Below are 10836 nucleotides of genomic sequence, written 5' to 3' on the forward strand. Positions count from 1 at the left end.
TAATAATAACATTTATATTGATTTCATTTGGAATGTGTACATAACAAACAAACAAACAAAACAAAATTATAGGGGATATTCAGCATCACTTGGAATATTAACCAATCATATAAATCCAATATATATTTTATATTTTACTTTAAGCGAGGAATTCATATTCTATCAATTTTTAATCATACAAATGAACAAAAGCAATTCTTCACTAGACGTAATGAATGAATAAATGATCAAGGTTTTAATGTGTTTCATGAATAAATATATATATATATATATATATATATATATATATATATATATATATATATATATATATATATATATATATATATAATATAATATAATATATTATAATACTTGTGAACCAGAATATGTTTGAGCAGCAGCGATCGTGCCATTGGCCGAAGTGCAACAATTCAAATAATTTAAAGGGCCTGCTCGGGTATATAAGAGAGGCTGGGAGACTGGGGCCGGTGGTGGGTGATGGGTGATGAGTGATGGTGTGGTGTGGTGTGGTGTTGTTAAGAGTTGATTTACGGCCAGCCAGCCAGCTGCAGCCAAGGCAGGGCAGGCAAGGCAAGGCAAGGCAAGGCAAGGCAAGGCAAGGCAAGGCAAGGCAAGGCAAGGCAATAACAGGACAGGACAGGCAAGGCAAGGCAAGGCAAGCAGGCGGGCGGGCAGGCGGGCGGGCGGGCGGGCGGGCAGCCAGCCAGCCAGCCAGCCAGCCAGGCAGGCAGGCAGGCAGGCAGGCAGGCAGGCAGGCAGGCTGGCAGGCAGGCAGGCAGGCAGGCAGGCAGGCAGGCAGGCAGGCAGCCAGCCAGCCAGCCAGCCAGCCAGCCAGCCAGCCAGCCAGGCAGCAGGCCAGCCAGCCAGCCAGCCAGCCAGCCAGCCAGCCAGCCAGCCAGCCAGCCACTCCCACTTTGTATTTATATGCATTCAATTTATATTCAAACATTATATATGGTTAAGGGCCTAGTTTTAGTGTTTATTTTAAAAATGACAAACATCGAGTCGTTTTACCAGTCCTTTAGCGTTAACGGTGATGCATTTTAAAACTGAACAGAAATCACCTTTTCTGGATATATCAAATATCGAATCCGCTTAATGTGCCTACAATTCAATCATTCAAAAAATACATAATTTACATCATGCCTTTTCATAGAACAGACAATAAGATTTGAGACAATAAGAACTTTAGTTTTATAACTAAAGTTGCACAATTATACCAACTCTATGGTGGCTGGGTGGTAAGGTGTGTGGCTGGTGTTTTGGAAGTCGCGAGTTCAAACGACCCAATGGGAGTACTTTTTTTTTTTTTATGCCATACAATCTTCCTAGTACTATTATGTAGGTTTGTGTGTGTGTGTTTTTTATTCATTCTTTGGTTTTATAGATGACATACATATTGACTCCTTTTACCGGTCCTTAATTAGGCTCTGGGGAAGCAATGGTGGTGGTGGTGGTGCATTTAAAACTAAACCAAAAATCACCAGTTCTGGACGCGTCAAATATCATATCCGCTTAATGTGTCTACAACCTAATTACTTAAAACTACACTATTTAATTCATTCATATCATGTGCATATTGGTCATTATGCTCATACAACCGACATAACAATTTATTTTCATTATTAGAATCATACATTTCATCAAGTAATACAGATACAAAGAGATTTTCTTTCTGAGAAGACCGTTAGTATTGGCTGGCTGGCAGGCAGGCAGGCAGGCATTTGAGGGTTATTATTTCGCCTGTTGATTGGGGGGAGGGTTGATGTGTTAGGGGGTTTTCGGTTAGGTGTGGTGGTGGTGATTGGTGGTGGTGGTGATTGGTGGTGATTGGTGGTGAGTAGTGGTGAGTAGTGGTGGTGGGGTGGTGGTGGTGGTGGTGGTGGTGGTAGTAGTAGGTGGGAGGGGGGGGGGGGGAAGGGGAATGATGGTCTGTGGATTCCTTCTCCGTACCCCTTACATATAAGCAAAAACATGCCTTCCTGTGGGTATAGAAACATTAACACAAATTATATCAGTAACTGATATTGTAGCCTTTTAAACAGAAAAGATTTGTACATACAAATACTTTTAAATTATCATTTATTTGTGGAAATGGCATTTACGTCATTAAATTGATACCTCAGCATCAAGTGTCCTGCAGTGGTCCAGTGGTAAAGTGTATATAAGTGATGCGTATTCTTGGAGTTGCGAGTTCAAACCCGGATTAAGCTATATATATATATATATATATATATATATATATATATATATATATATATATATATATATATATATATATATATATATATATATATATATATATATATATACAACATGTTTTGTTTTGGTTGTTTGTTTTTGTATAAAGCCTCACACACTATATTAAGCGAGTTTGTTTTAAACATGACATACATATTAATTCATTTTACCAGGCCTTATTCCACACAACTCCGTGAATTTCCCGGGAGCCAGCCAGCCAGCCAGCCAGCCAGCCATTCAAACAAAAACAAACGAAACAAAACAAAACAAAACAAAAAACATTATTGCCAACAGCATTTGGTGTTCCCAGGCGGTCACCCATCCAAGTACTAACCAAACCCAACGTTGCTTAACTTCGCTGATCGGACGAGAAGCGGTGTTCTCAACGTGGTATGGCCGTTGGCATGAGACTGCCTACACATTGTGGCTAATAACCAACTCTTTTTAGTCATCACGGCAGGATACGGACCTTCTTGTGGTGTCTTAATGGTAATTGTATCCTAACATATTTTTGTCTCCTTGGCATGGATATTTAACATCGTTTATTCAGTCTTGGGTTTATGTTCTTTCGCCATTTACAGACATTTTACATCTACCTACTTCCTCAGCCTACCCTGCCAATTTCTAATGAATTTGTGGATTTTCTTTTGTAATACATACATGTGTGTGCTCATCTGCTCTTCAGTTTTTATGATATTTGTCTCATCTGTCCTGCTTTATGATACTTTTACAAAGAACATGAACAAATGCTTCTATTTTAGAGAAGATATGGGATCCAGGTTTCGGAGCCGTAAAACCAACCGTCGTGATTGGTGGACGAGTTGCCAGGTTGCAGCTTCTGTACCGTGCCGGCACATAAATAGGTTCGGCTCAAGCGGCGGCAGCATCATTCCCCCGTGACTGTCTGAGCGTCTCTCATCACCTTGGTTATCTCATCATCATCATGGTAGAAGCAAAGCCTACCAAGAAGGCTGCGGCTGCTGCTGCTGTGGTGGCCACCACCAGGAAACCTCGCGTCCAGGTTGCTCACCCGAAAACTAGTCAAATGGTTCTAGCCGCGGTCGCAGCACTCAAAGACCGTAAGGGCTCGTCTCTACAAGCAATCAAGAAGTACGTTGTTGCCAACAACAAAGTCGAGGCTGCCAAGATCGCCATTTACATCCGAAGATTTCTCAAGAAAGCAGTGGCTGACGGCATTCTTGTTCAGACCAAGGGAAGTGGAGCTAGTGGATCATTCAAGCTGGCCGTAGCAGAGAAGAGGGCCGTTCTAACTCCCAAGAAAGCCACCACAACCAAGAAACCATCTACAGCAGCAAAGAAGGCCGTGGTAACTCCCAAGAAAGCCGCCACAAGCAACAAACCACCTACAGCCTTGAAAAAGAAGCAGCAGCAGCAGCTTGTTGTTGGGAACAAAAAGCCCAAAATAAAGAGAGCTTCAAAATCTCCCAAACCACCCAAGGCAAAGAAAGCTGTCAAGAAAACAACAAAGGCAAAATAAACGACGACATGCAAGCAGCATGAATACACATGACAATAAACATCCAGGCCTCCCCCCTCAGTGGAGGGGCCTCATATGATTCCAAAAAGAGTTTAGTTTTGTAGACAAATAAATCATTACTTTTGGGGTAGATTTACTCTGTATATTATATATATATATATATATATATATATATATATATATATATATATATATATATATATATATATATATATATATATATATACACATACATGGGTGAGGTGATATGGTACCAAAGTTTTGGGTGAGGTGATTGACATTTACACAAGATAAAACACGAACCAATGGGAATAAAAACATAAGAATGGAAGTAACTGCAGAAGGCCTATTGGCCCATAACACAAGCACTTCCTCTTGATGCTTCTATATTGGTTCGGAGTCTTGAAGCTATATATATATATATATATATATATATATATATATATATATATATATATATATATATATATATATATATATATATATATGCACACAAAACTAAATAGTCTTGTTAGACAAATTGCCCCTATTAGAGGCAAGTTGACTAACAAGCCGAATGACTGCAATTGTTTTGAATTTGAGTTAAATCTAACATAGAAATGTAATCAAACCTAACCTAACCTATGCTAACCCAAGCTAAGCTAACCTAACCTAACCTAAGCTAACCCAAGCTAAGCTAAGCTAACCTAACCTAACCTAAGCTAAGCTAACCTAACCTAACCTAACCCAGCAATTCATGATCTTAATATAATACTGTTAATTGGATAAACCAATTTGGAAAGAAATGTTCGAAAATAACAAAATTAACTGTGCTTGTTAGGAAAATTGGGCCTTGCATACTTGTCCCAATAGTGTGGTTCTCGCTTTTAGGTACGACATAAACGTATACCTAAGTTGAGAGAGAAAAAGATTCGCACTCAAACATGCATATCGATTGCCAGTCCTGAATTCTGGGTAGATATTCGTGTCCTCCCTTTTCATTTACCATCATTTGGATACTATCAAAACAGCTCTGAGAAGGATAAAATGAATAAAACGGGTAGCTCACTCATGTAAAAAGGAAGAGTTGGGAAAGATCTCTCTCTCTCTCTCTCTCTTCCCTCCCCCCCCCCCCCCCACCACCACCAATGATCCTGCTCTGCTAGTATATAACGGAACAAACCTTCCCCCCCCCCCACCCCTCCCTCCCCAATCAGAGTCCCTTTAAGCATGCGAGGATAAAAAATAGATTTCATAAGACCCAATGTGCTAGCTGATATCAAAACAATTTATGTTATCGTCTATTAAGCCCTTCAGTAAAAAAGTATAGGGACCTAATTAGGTCCCGTTTTGAGGTGGTGGTGGGTGGAATCGATGGATTAGCCAAGCTCTTATCCGCCGAATCCGTAGAGGGTACGACCCTGGCGCTTCAGAGCGTACACCACGTCCATGGCAGTGACGGTCTTCCTCTTGGCGTGTTCCGTGTAGGTTACAGCATCACGGATGACGTTCTCGAGGAACACCTTCAGGACGCCACGGGTCTCTTCGTAGATGAGACCCGAAATACGCTTCACGCCGCCACGACGAGCTAAGCGACGAATAGCGGGCTTGGTGATGCCCTGGATGTTGTCACGTAGCACCTTACGATGACGCTTGGCGCCACCCTTTCCGAGTCCCTTGCCTCCCTTGCCGCGTCCAGTCATGGTGTTGAAGTTGTGTGAATAATAAAATTTCGGCACGATTTCCCCAGACTATATCCCGTCAAGCGGACGTACTTGTAGCATGGCAACTCCTAACTCCTGCCTGTCCTTACTTTATGCTTGTACTCGAGCAGAAACACGGCTTTCTCACAACGCTTTCAAAACTGCAGTTGCCTACTCGTCTGTTTCACGTCTCTGTGAAATGACTTTTGCACAAATCCAAAAAATAGAGCAAAATCAGCGATAATAGTGTTTGAGGTGAGCTGCCTGTTGGCTGCAGCCAGAGGAAGGAGGGGAGGGGCAACGGGGTGACGTAGGCGAGTCGAGCAGCCAATGGCGCTCGAGCAAGCGCCTCGAGACGGCGTATATAAGCAAAAATTTTTCGGCGCCGGCCATCACAAACCACAGTTGTTCACCATGGCTCGCACCAAGCAGACTGCTCGCAAGTCCACGGGAGGCAAGGCTCCTCGTAAGCAGCTGGCCACCAAGGCAGCACGCAAATCTGCTCCTGCCACAGGGGGCGTGAAGAAGCCTCACCGTTACAGGCCCGGAACGGTCGCCCTGCGTGAGATCCGTCGTTACCAGAAGAGCACAGAGTTGCTCATCAGGAAACTTCCCTTCCAGCGTCTGGTGCGCGAGATTGCCCAGGACTTCAAGACCGATCTTCGCTTCCAGTCGTCTGCCGTCATGGCTTTACAGGAGGCATCCGAGGCTTACCTGGTCGGTCTCTTCGAGGACACTAACCTCTGTGCCATCCACGCCAAGCGTGTCACCATCATGCCAAAGGACATTCAGCTTGCTCGCCGTATCCGTGGAGAGCGTGCATAAGCTAAAACGACCACCCTAGTATACACCAAACTCGGCCCTTCTCAGGGCCAAAATATCCTTCTAAGGAGATTTCAGACATTCCTAGCATCAGTCATATGAATTAACCTTCATCTATACATATAATAAATAAATAAATACAATAATTTAGGTGGCATACATACACTGTACACGTGATATCAATAAATCAAGTCATTTGTAGTACAACCTGTCCTCTTACAAACAAAACGCCGTCGCTTTTCATTCTTATGCACTGCCAAGGATCCTCCCCCCCCCCCTCCAAAAAAAAAAAAAAAAATTGTCATACTGTACTAGAAATAAAAGCAGCTTGTATAAGTGACATACTGTCCTGTCCTGTTTTATTCTGTTTTTGGTCCTCTGGCTTAATCTGTTAAGTTAGGAGATGACATTTTAAATTAACCGTTTTCTTGACATTTTCAAACCTTAAGAGGGTGGCCTGCATAGTAATCCTAATGTGGAACATAACAATGAATCTCTAATCTCTAGAAAAAAGATACCGAGTGTTTATATGTGTGTTGAGAGAGAGAGAGAGAGAGAGAGAGAGAGAGAGAGAGAGAGAGAGAGAGAGAGAGAGAGAGAGAGAGAGAGAGAGAGAGAGAGAGAGAGAGAGAGAGAGAGACATGCAGAGACAGAGACAGAGACAGACAGACAGACAGACAGAGACTGAGAGAGAGAAACACACACAGACAGTTTCATAAATATTCTCATTTTATAGCTATTTGCTTTCAGTGACAGAGGTTTTTGTTATAATAGTATTGGTGTCTAACACTCACAATCTCTTTAGAAATTAAAGTGTGGCTCCAATGGAGCCGAGTTTGTTGGTTTGAGGCCAAGCCACCACCACAGGGCAGTAAGTAAGCCGTTTACTTGGAGGAGGTGTACTTGGTGACGGCCTTAGTGCCCTCAGAGACGGCGTGCTTGGCCAGTTCTCCGGGCAACAGGAGCCTTACAGCCGTCTGGATCTCCCGACTGGTAATGGTGGAACGCTTGTTGTAGTGGGCCAGGCGAGAAGCCTCGGCGGCGATGCGCTCGAAGATGTCGTTCACGAACGAGTTCATGATCGACATGGCTTTGGAAGAGATACCAGTGTCGGGGTGGACCTGCTTCAGCACTTTGTAGATGTAGATGCTGTAGCTCTCCTTCCTCCTGCGCTTCTTTTTCTTATCGCCCTTGGCAATGGCCTTCTGGGCCTTTCCGGCCTTCTTGGCAGCCTTTCCAGATGCCTTGGGTGGCATGATGATGCTCGTGCTGGCTGGCGTTGCGATACAATAATGAACTTTTGCGCGAGTCGAGCTTTCCTTTTATATCCCGCTCGCGACTCAGCTCAGAGCGGGTCGCGTGGCGGAGCGCGCTGATTGGTCAGTGGCGGACTCCCTTGATCCTGAGCGGGGTATATAACACGAAGCTCGATCTGCGGGCCGGCATAAAACACCACAAACCCACAACAGCAGCAGCAATGTCAGGACGCGGCAAGGGAGGCAAAGTGAAGGGCAAGTCAAAGTCTCGCTCCAGCAGGGCCGGACTTCAGTTCCCCGTGGGCAGAATTCACCGTCTGCTGCGTAAAGGCAACTACGCCGAACGCGTCGGTGCTGGCGCTCCTGTCTACCTGGCAGCCGTCATGGAATACCTCGCTGCCGAAGTTCTGGAGCTCGCCGGTAACGCCGCACGTGACAACAAGAAGACCCGTATCATCCCACGTCACTTGCAGTTGGCCATCCGCAACGACGAAGAACTCAACAAACTTCTGTCTGGCGTAACCATTGCACAGGGAGGTGTTCTTCCAAACATTCAGGCAGTTCTTTTGCCAAAGAAGACAGAGAAGAAGTAAGCACTTCTGCCACCCACCACGACAAATACCATAACCAGGCTCCATCCGGAGCCACACACACTTTAATAGAGAGATTCAAGTAGACAATCAACTTTCAAACATTAATAATAACATTTATATTGATTTCATTTGGAATGTGTACATAACAAACAAACAAAACAAAATTATAGGGGATATTCAGCATCACTTGGAATATTAACCAATCATATAAATCCAATATATATTTTATATTTTACTTTAAGCGAGGAATTCATATTCTATCAATTTTTAATCATACAAATGAACAAAAGCAATTCTTCACTAGACGTAATGAATGAATAAATGATCAAGGTTTTAATGTGTTTCATGAATAAATATATATATATATATATATATATATATATATATATATATATATATATATATATATATATATATATATATATATAATATAATATAATATAATATATTATAATACTTGTGAACCAGAATATGTTTGAGCAGCAGCGATCGTGCCATTGGCCGAAGTGCAACAATTCAAATAATTTAAAGGGCCTGCTCGGGTATATAAGAGAGGCTGGGAGACTGGGGCCGGTGGTGGGTGATGGGTGATGAGTGATGGTGTGGTGTGGTGTGGTGTTGTTAAGAGTTGATTTACGGCCAGCCAGCCAGCTGCAGCCAAGGCAGGGCAGGGCAAGGCAAGGCAAGGCAAGGCAAGGCAAGGCAAGGCAAGGCAAGGCAAGGCAAGGCAAGGCAATAACAGGACAGGACAGGCAAGGCAAGGCAAGGCAAGCAGGCGGGCGGGCAGGCGGGCGGGCGGGCGGGCGGGCGGGCAGCCAGCCAGCCAGCCAGCCAGCAGGCAGGCAGGCAGGCAGGCAGGCAGGCAGGCAGGCAGGCTGGCAGGCAGGCAGGCAGGCAGGCAGGCAGGCAGGCAGGCAGGCAGCCAGCCAGCCAGCCAGCCAGCCAGCCAGCCAGCAGCAGCCAGGCAGCAGCCAGCAGCCAGCCAGCCAGCCAGCCAGCAGCAGCCAGCCAGCCAGCCACTCCCACTTTGTATTTATATGCATTCAATTTATATTCAAACATTATATATGTTAAGGGCCTAGTTTTAGTGTTTATTTTAAAAATGACAAACATCGAGTCGTTTTACCAGTCCTTTAGCGTTAACGGTGATGCATTTTAAAACTGAACAGAAATCACCTTTTCTGGATATATCAAATATCGAATCCGCTTAATGTGCCTACAATTCAATCATTCAAAAAATACATAATTTACATCATGCCTTTTCATAGAACAGACAATAAGATTTGAGACAATAAGAACTTTAGTTTTATAACTAAAGTTGCACAATTATACCAACTCTATGGTGGCTGGGTGGTAAGGTGTGTGGCTGGTGTTTTGGAAGTCGCGAGTTCAAACGACCCAATGGGAGTACTTTTTTTTTTTTTATGCCATACAATCTTCCTAGTACTATTATGTAGGTTTGTGTGTGTGTGTTTTTATTCATTCTTTGGTTTTATAGATGACATACATATTGACTCCTTTTACCGGTCCTTAATTAGGCTCTGGGGAAGCAATGGTGGTGGTGGTGGTGCATTTAAAACTAAACCAAAAATCACCAGTTCTGGACGCGTCAAATATCATATCCGCTTAATGTGTCTACAACCTAATTACTTAAAACTACACTATTTAATTCATTCATATCATGTGCATATTGGTCATTATGCTCATACAACCGACATAACAATTTATTTTCATTATTAGAATCATACATTTCATCAAGTAATACAGATACAAAGAGATTTTCTTTCTGAGAAGACCGTTAGTATTGGCTGGCTGGCAGGCAGGCAGGCAGGCATTTGAGGGTTATTATTTCGCCTGTTGATTGGGGGGAGGGTTGATGTGTTAGGGGGTTTTCGGTTAGGTGTGGTGGTGGTGATTGGTGGTGGTGGTGATTGGTGGTGATTGGTGGTGAGTAGTGGTGAGTAGTGGTGGTGGTGGTGGTGGTGGTGTGGTGGTGGTGGTAGTAGTAGGTGGGAGGGGGGGGGGGGGGGAAGGGGAATGATGGTCTGTGGATTCCTTCTCCGTACCCCTTACATATAAGCAAAAACATGCCTTCCTGTGGGTATAGAAACATTAACACAAATTATATCAGTAACTGATATTGTAGCCTTTTAAACAGAAAAGATTTGTACATACAAATACTTTTAAATTATCATTTATTTGTGGAAATGGCATTTACGTCATTAAATTGATACCTCAGCATCAAGTGTCCTGCAGTGGTCCAGTGGTAAAGTGTATATAAGTGATGCGTATTCTTGGAGTTGCGAGTTCAAACCCGGATTAAGCTATATATATATATATATATATATATATATATATATATATATATATATATATATATATATATATATATATATATATATATATATACAACATGTTTTGTTTTGGTTGTTTGTTTTTGTATAAAGCCTCACACACTATATTAAGCGAGTTTGTTTTAAACATGACATACATATTAATTCATTTTACCAGGCCTTATTCCACACAACTCCGTGAATTTCCCGGAGCCAGCCAGCCAGCCAGCCAGCCAGCCATTCAAACAAAAACAAACGAAACAAAACAAAACAAAACAAAAAACATTATTGCCAACAGCATTTGGTGTTCCCAGGCGGTCACCCATCCAAGTACTAACCAAACCCAACGTTGCTTAACTTCGCTGATCGGACGAGAAGCGGTGTTCTCAACGTGGTATGGCCGTTGGC

At 43.1% G+C, this 10836-nt stretch overlaps 2 non-coding genes across 2 annotated transcripts; both read right to left on the reverse strand.

The window, feature by feature from the left end:
* Positions 1-2529: 2529 nt before the first annotated feature.
* Positions 2530-2648, reverse strand: LOC138350687 (5S ribosomal RNA). The gene has a single exon (XR_011222216.1). It is a non-coding gene; the product is annotated as a 5S ribosomal RNA (ribosomal RNA).
* An 8069-nt stretch (positions 2649-10717) lies between these two features.
* LOC138350696 (5S ribosomal RNA) lies at positions 10718-10836 on the reverse strand. Its single transcript, XR_011222224.1, has one exon. It is a non-coding gene; the product is annotated as a 5S ribosomal RNA (ribosomal RNA).

This window comes from Procambarus clarkii, chromosome 46 (genome assembly GCF_040958095.1).
Source record: "Procambarus clarkii isolate CNS0578487 chromosome 46, FALCON_Pclarkii_2.0, whole genome shotgun sequence".
In the NCBI taxonomy this organism is placed as follows: domain Eukaryota; kingdom Metazoa; phylum Arthropoda; class Malacostraca; order Decapoda; family Cambaridae; genus Procambarus; species Procambarus clarkii.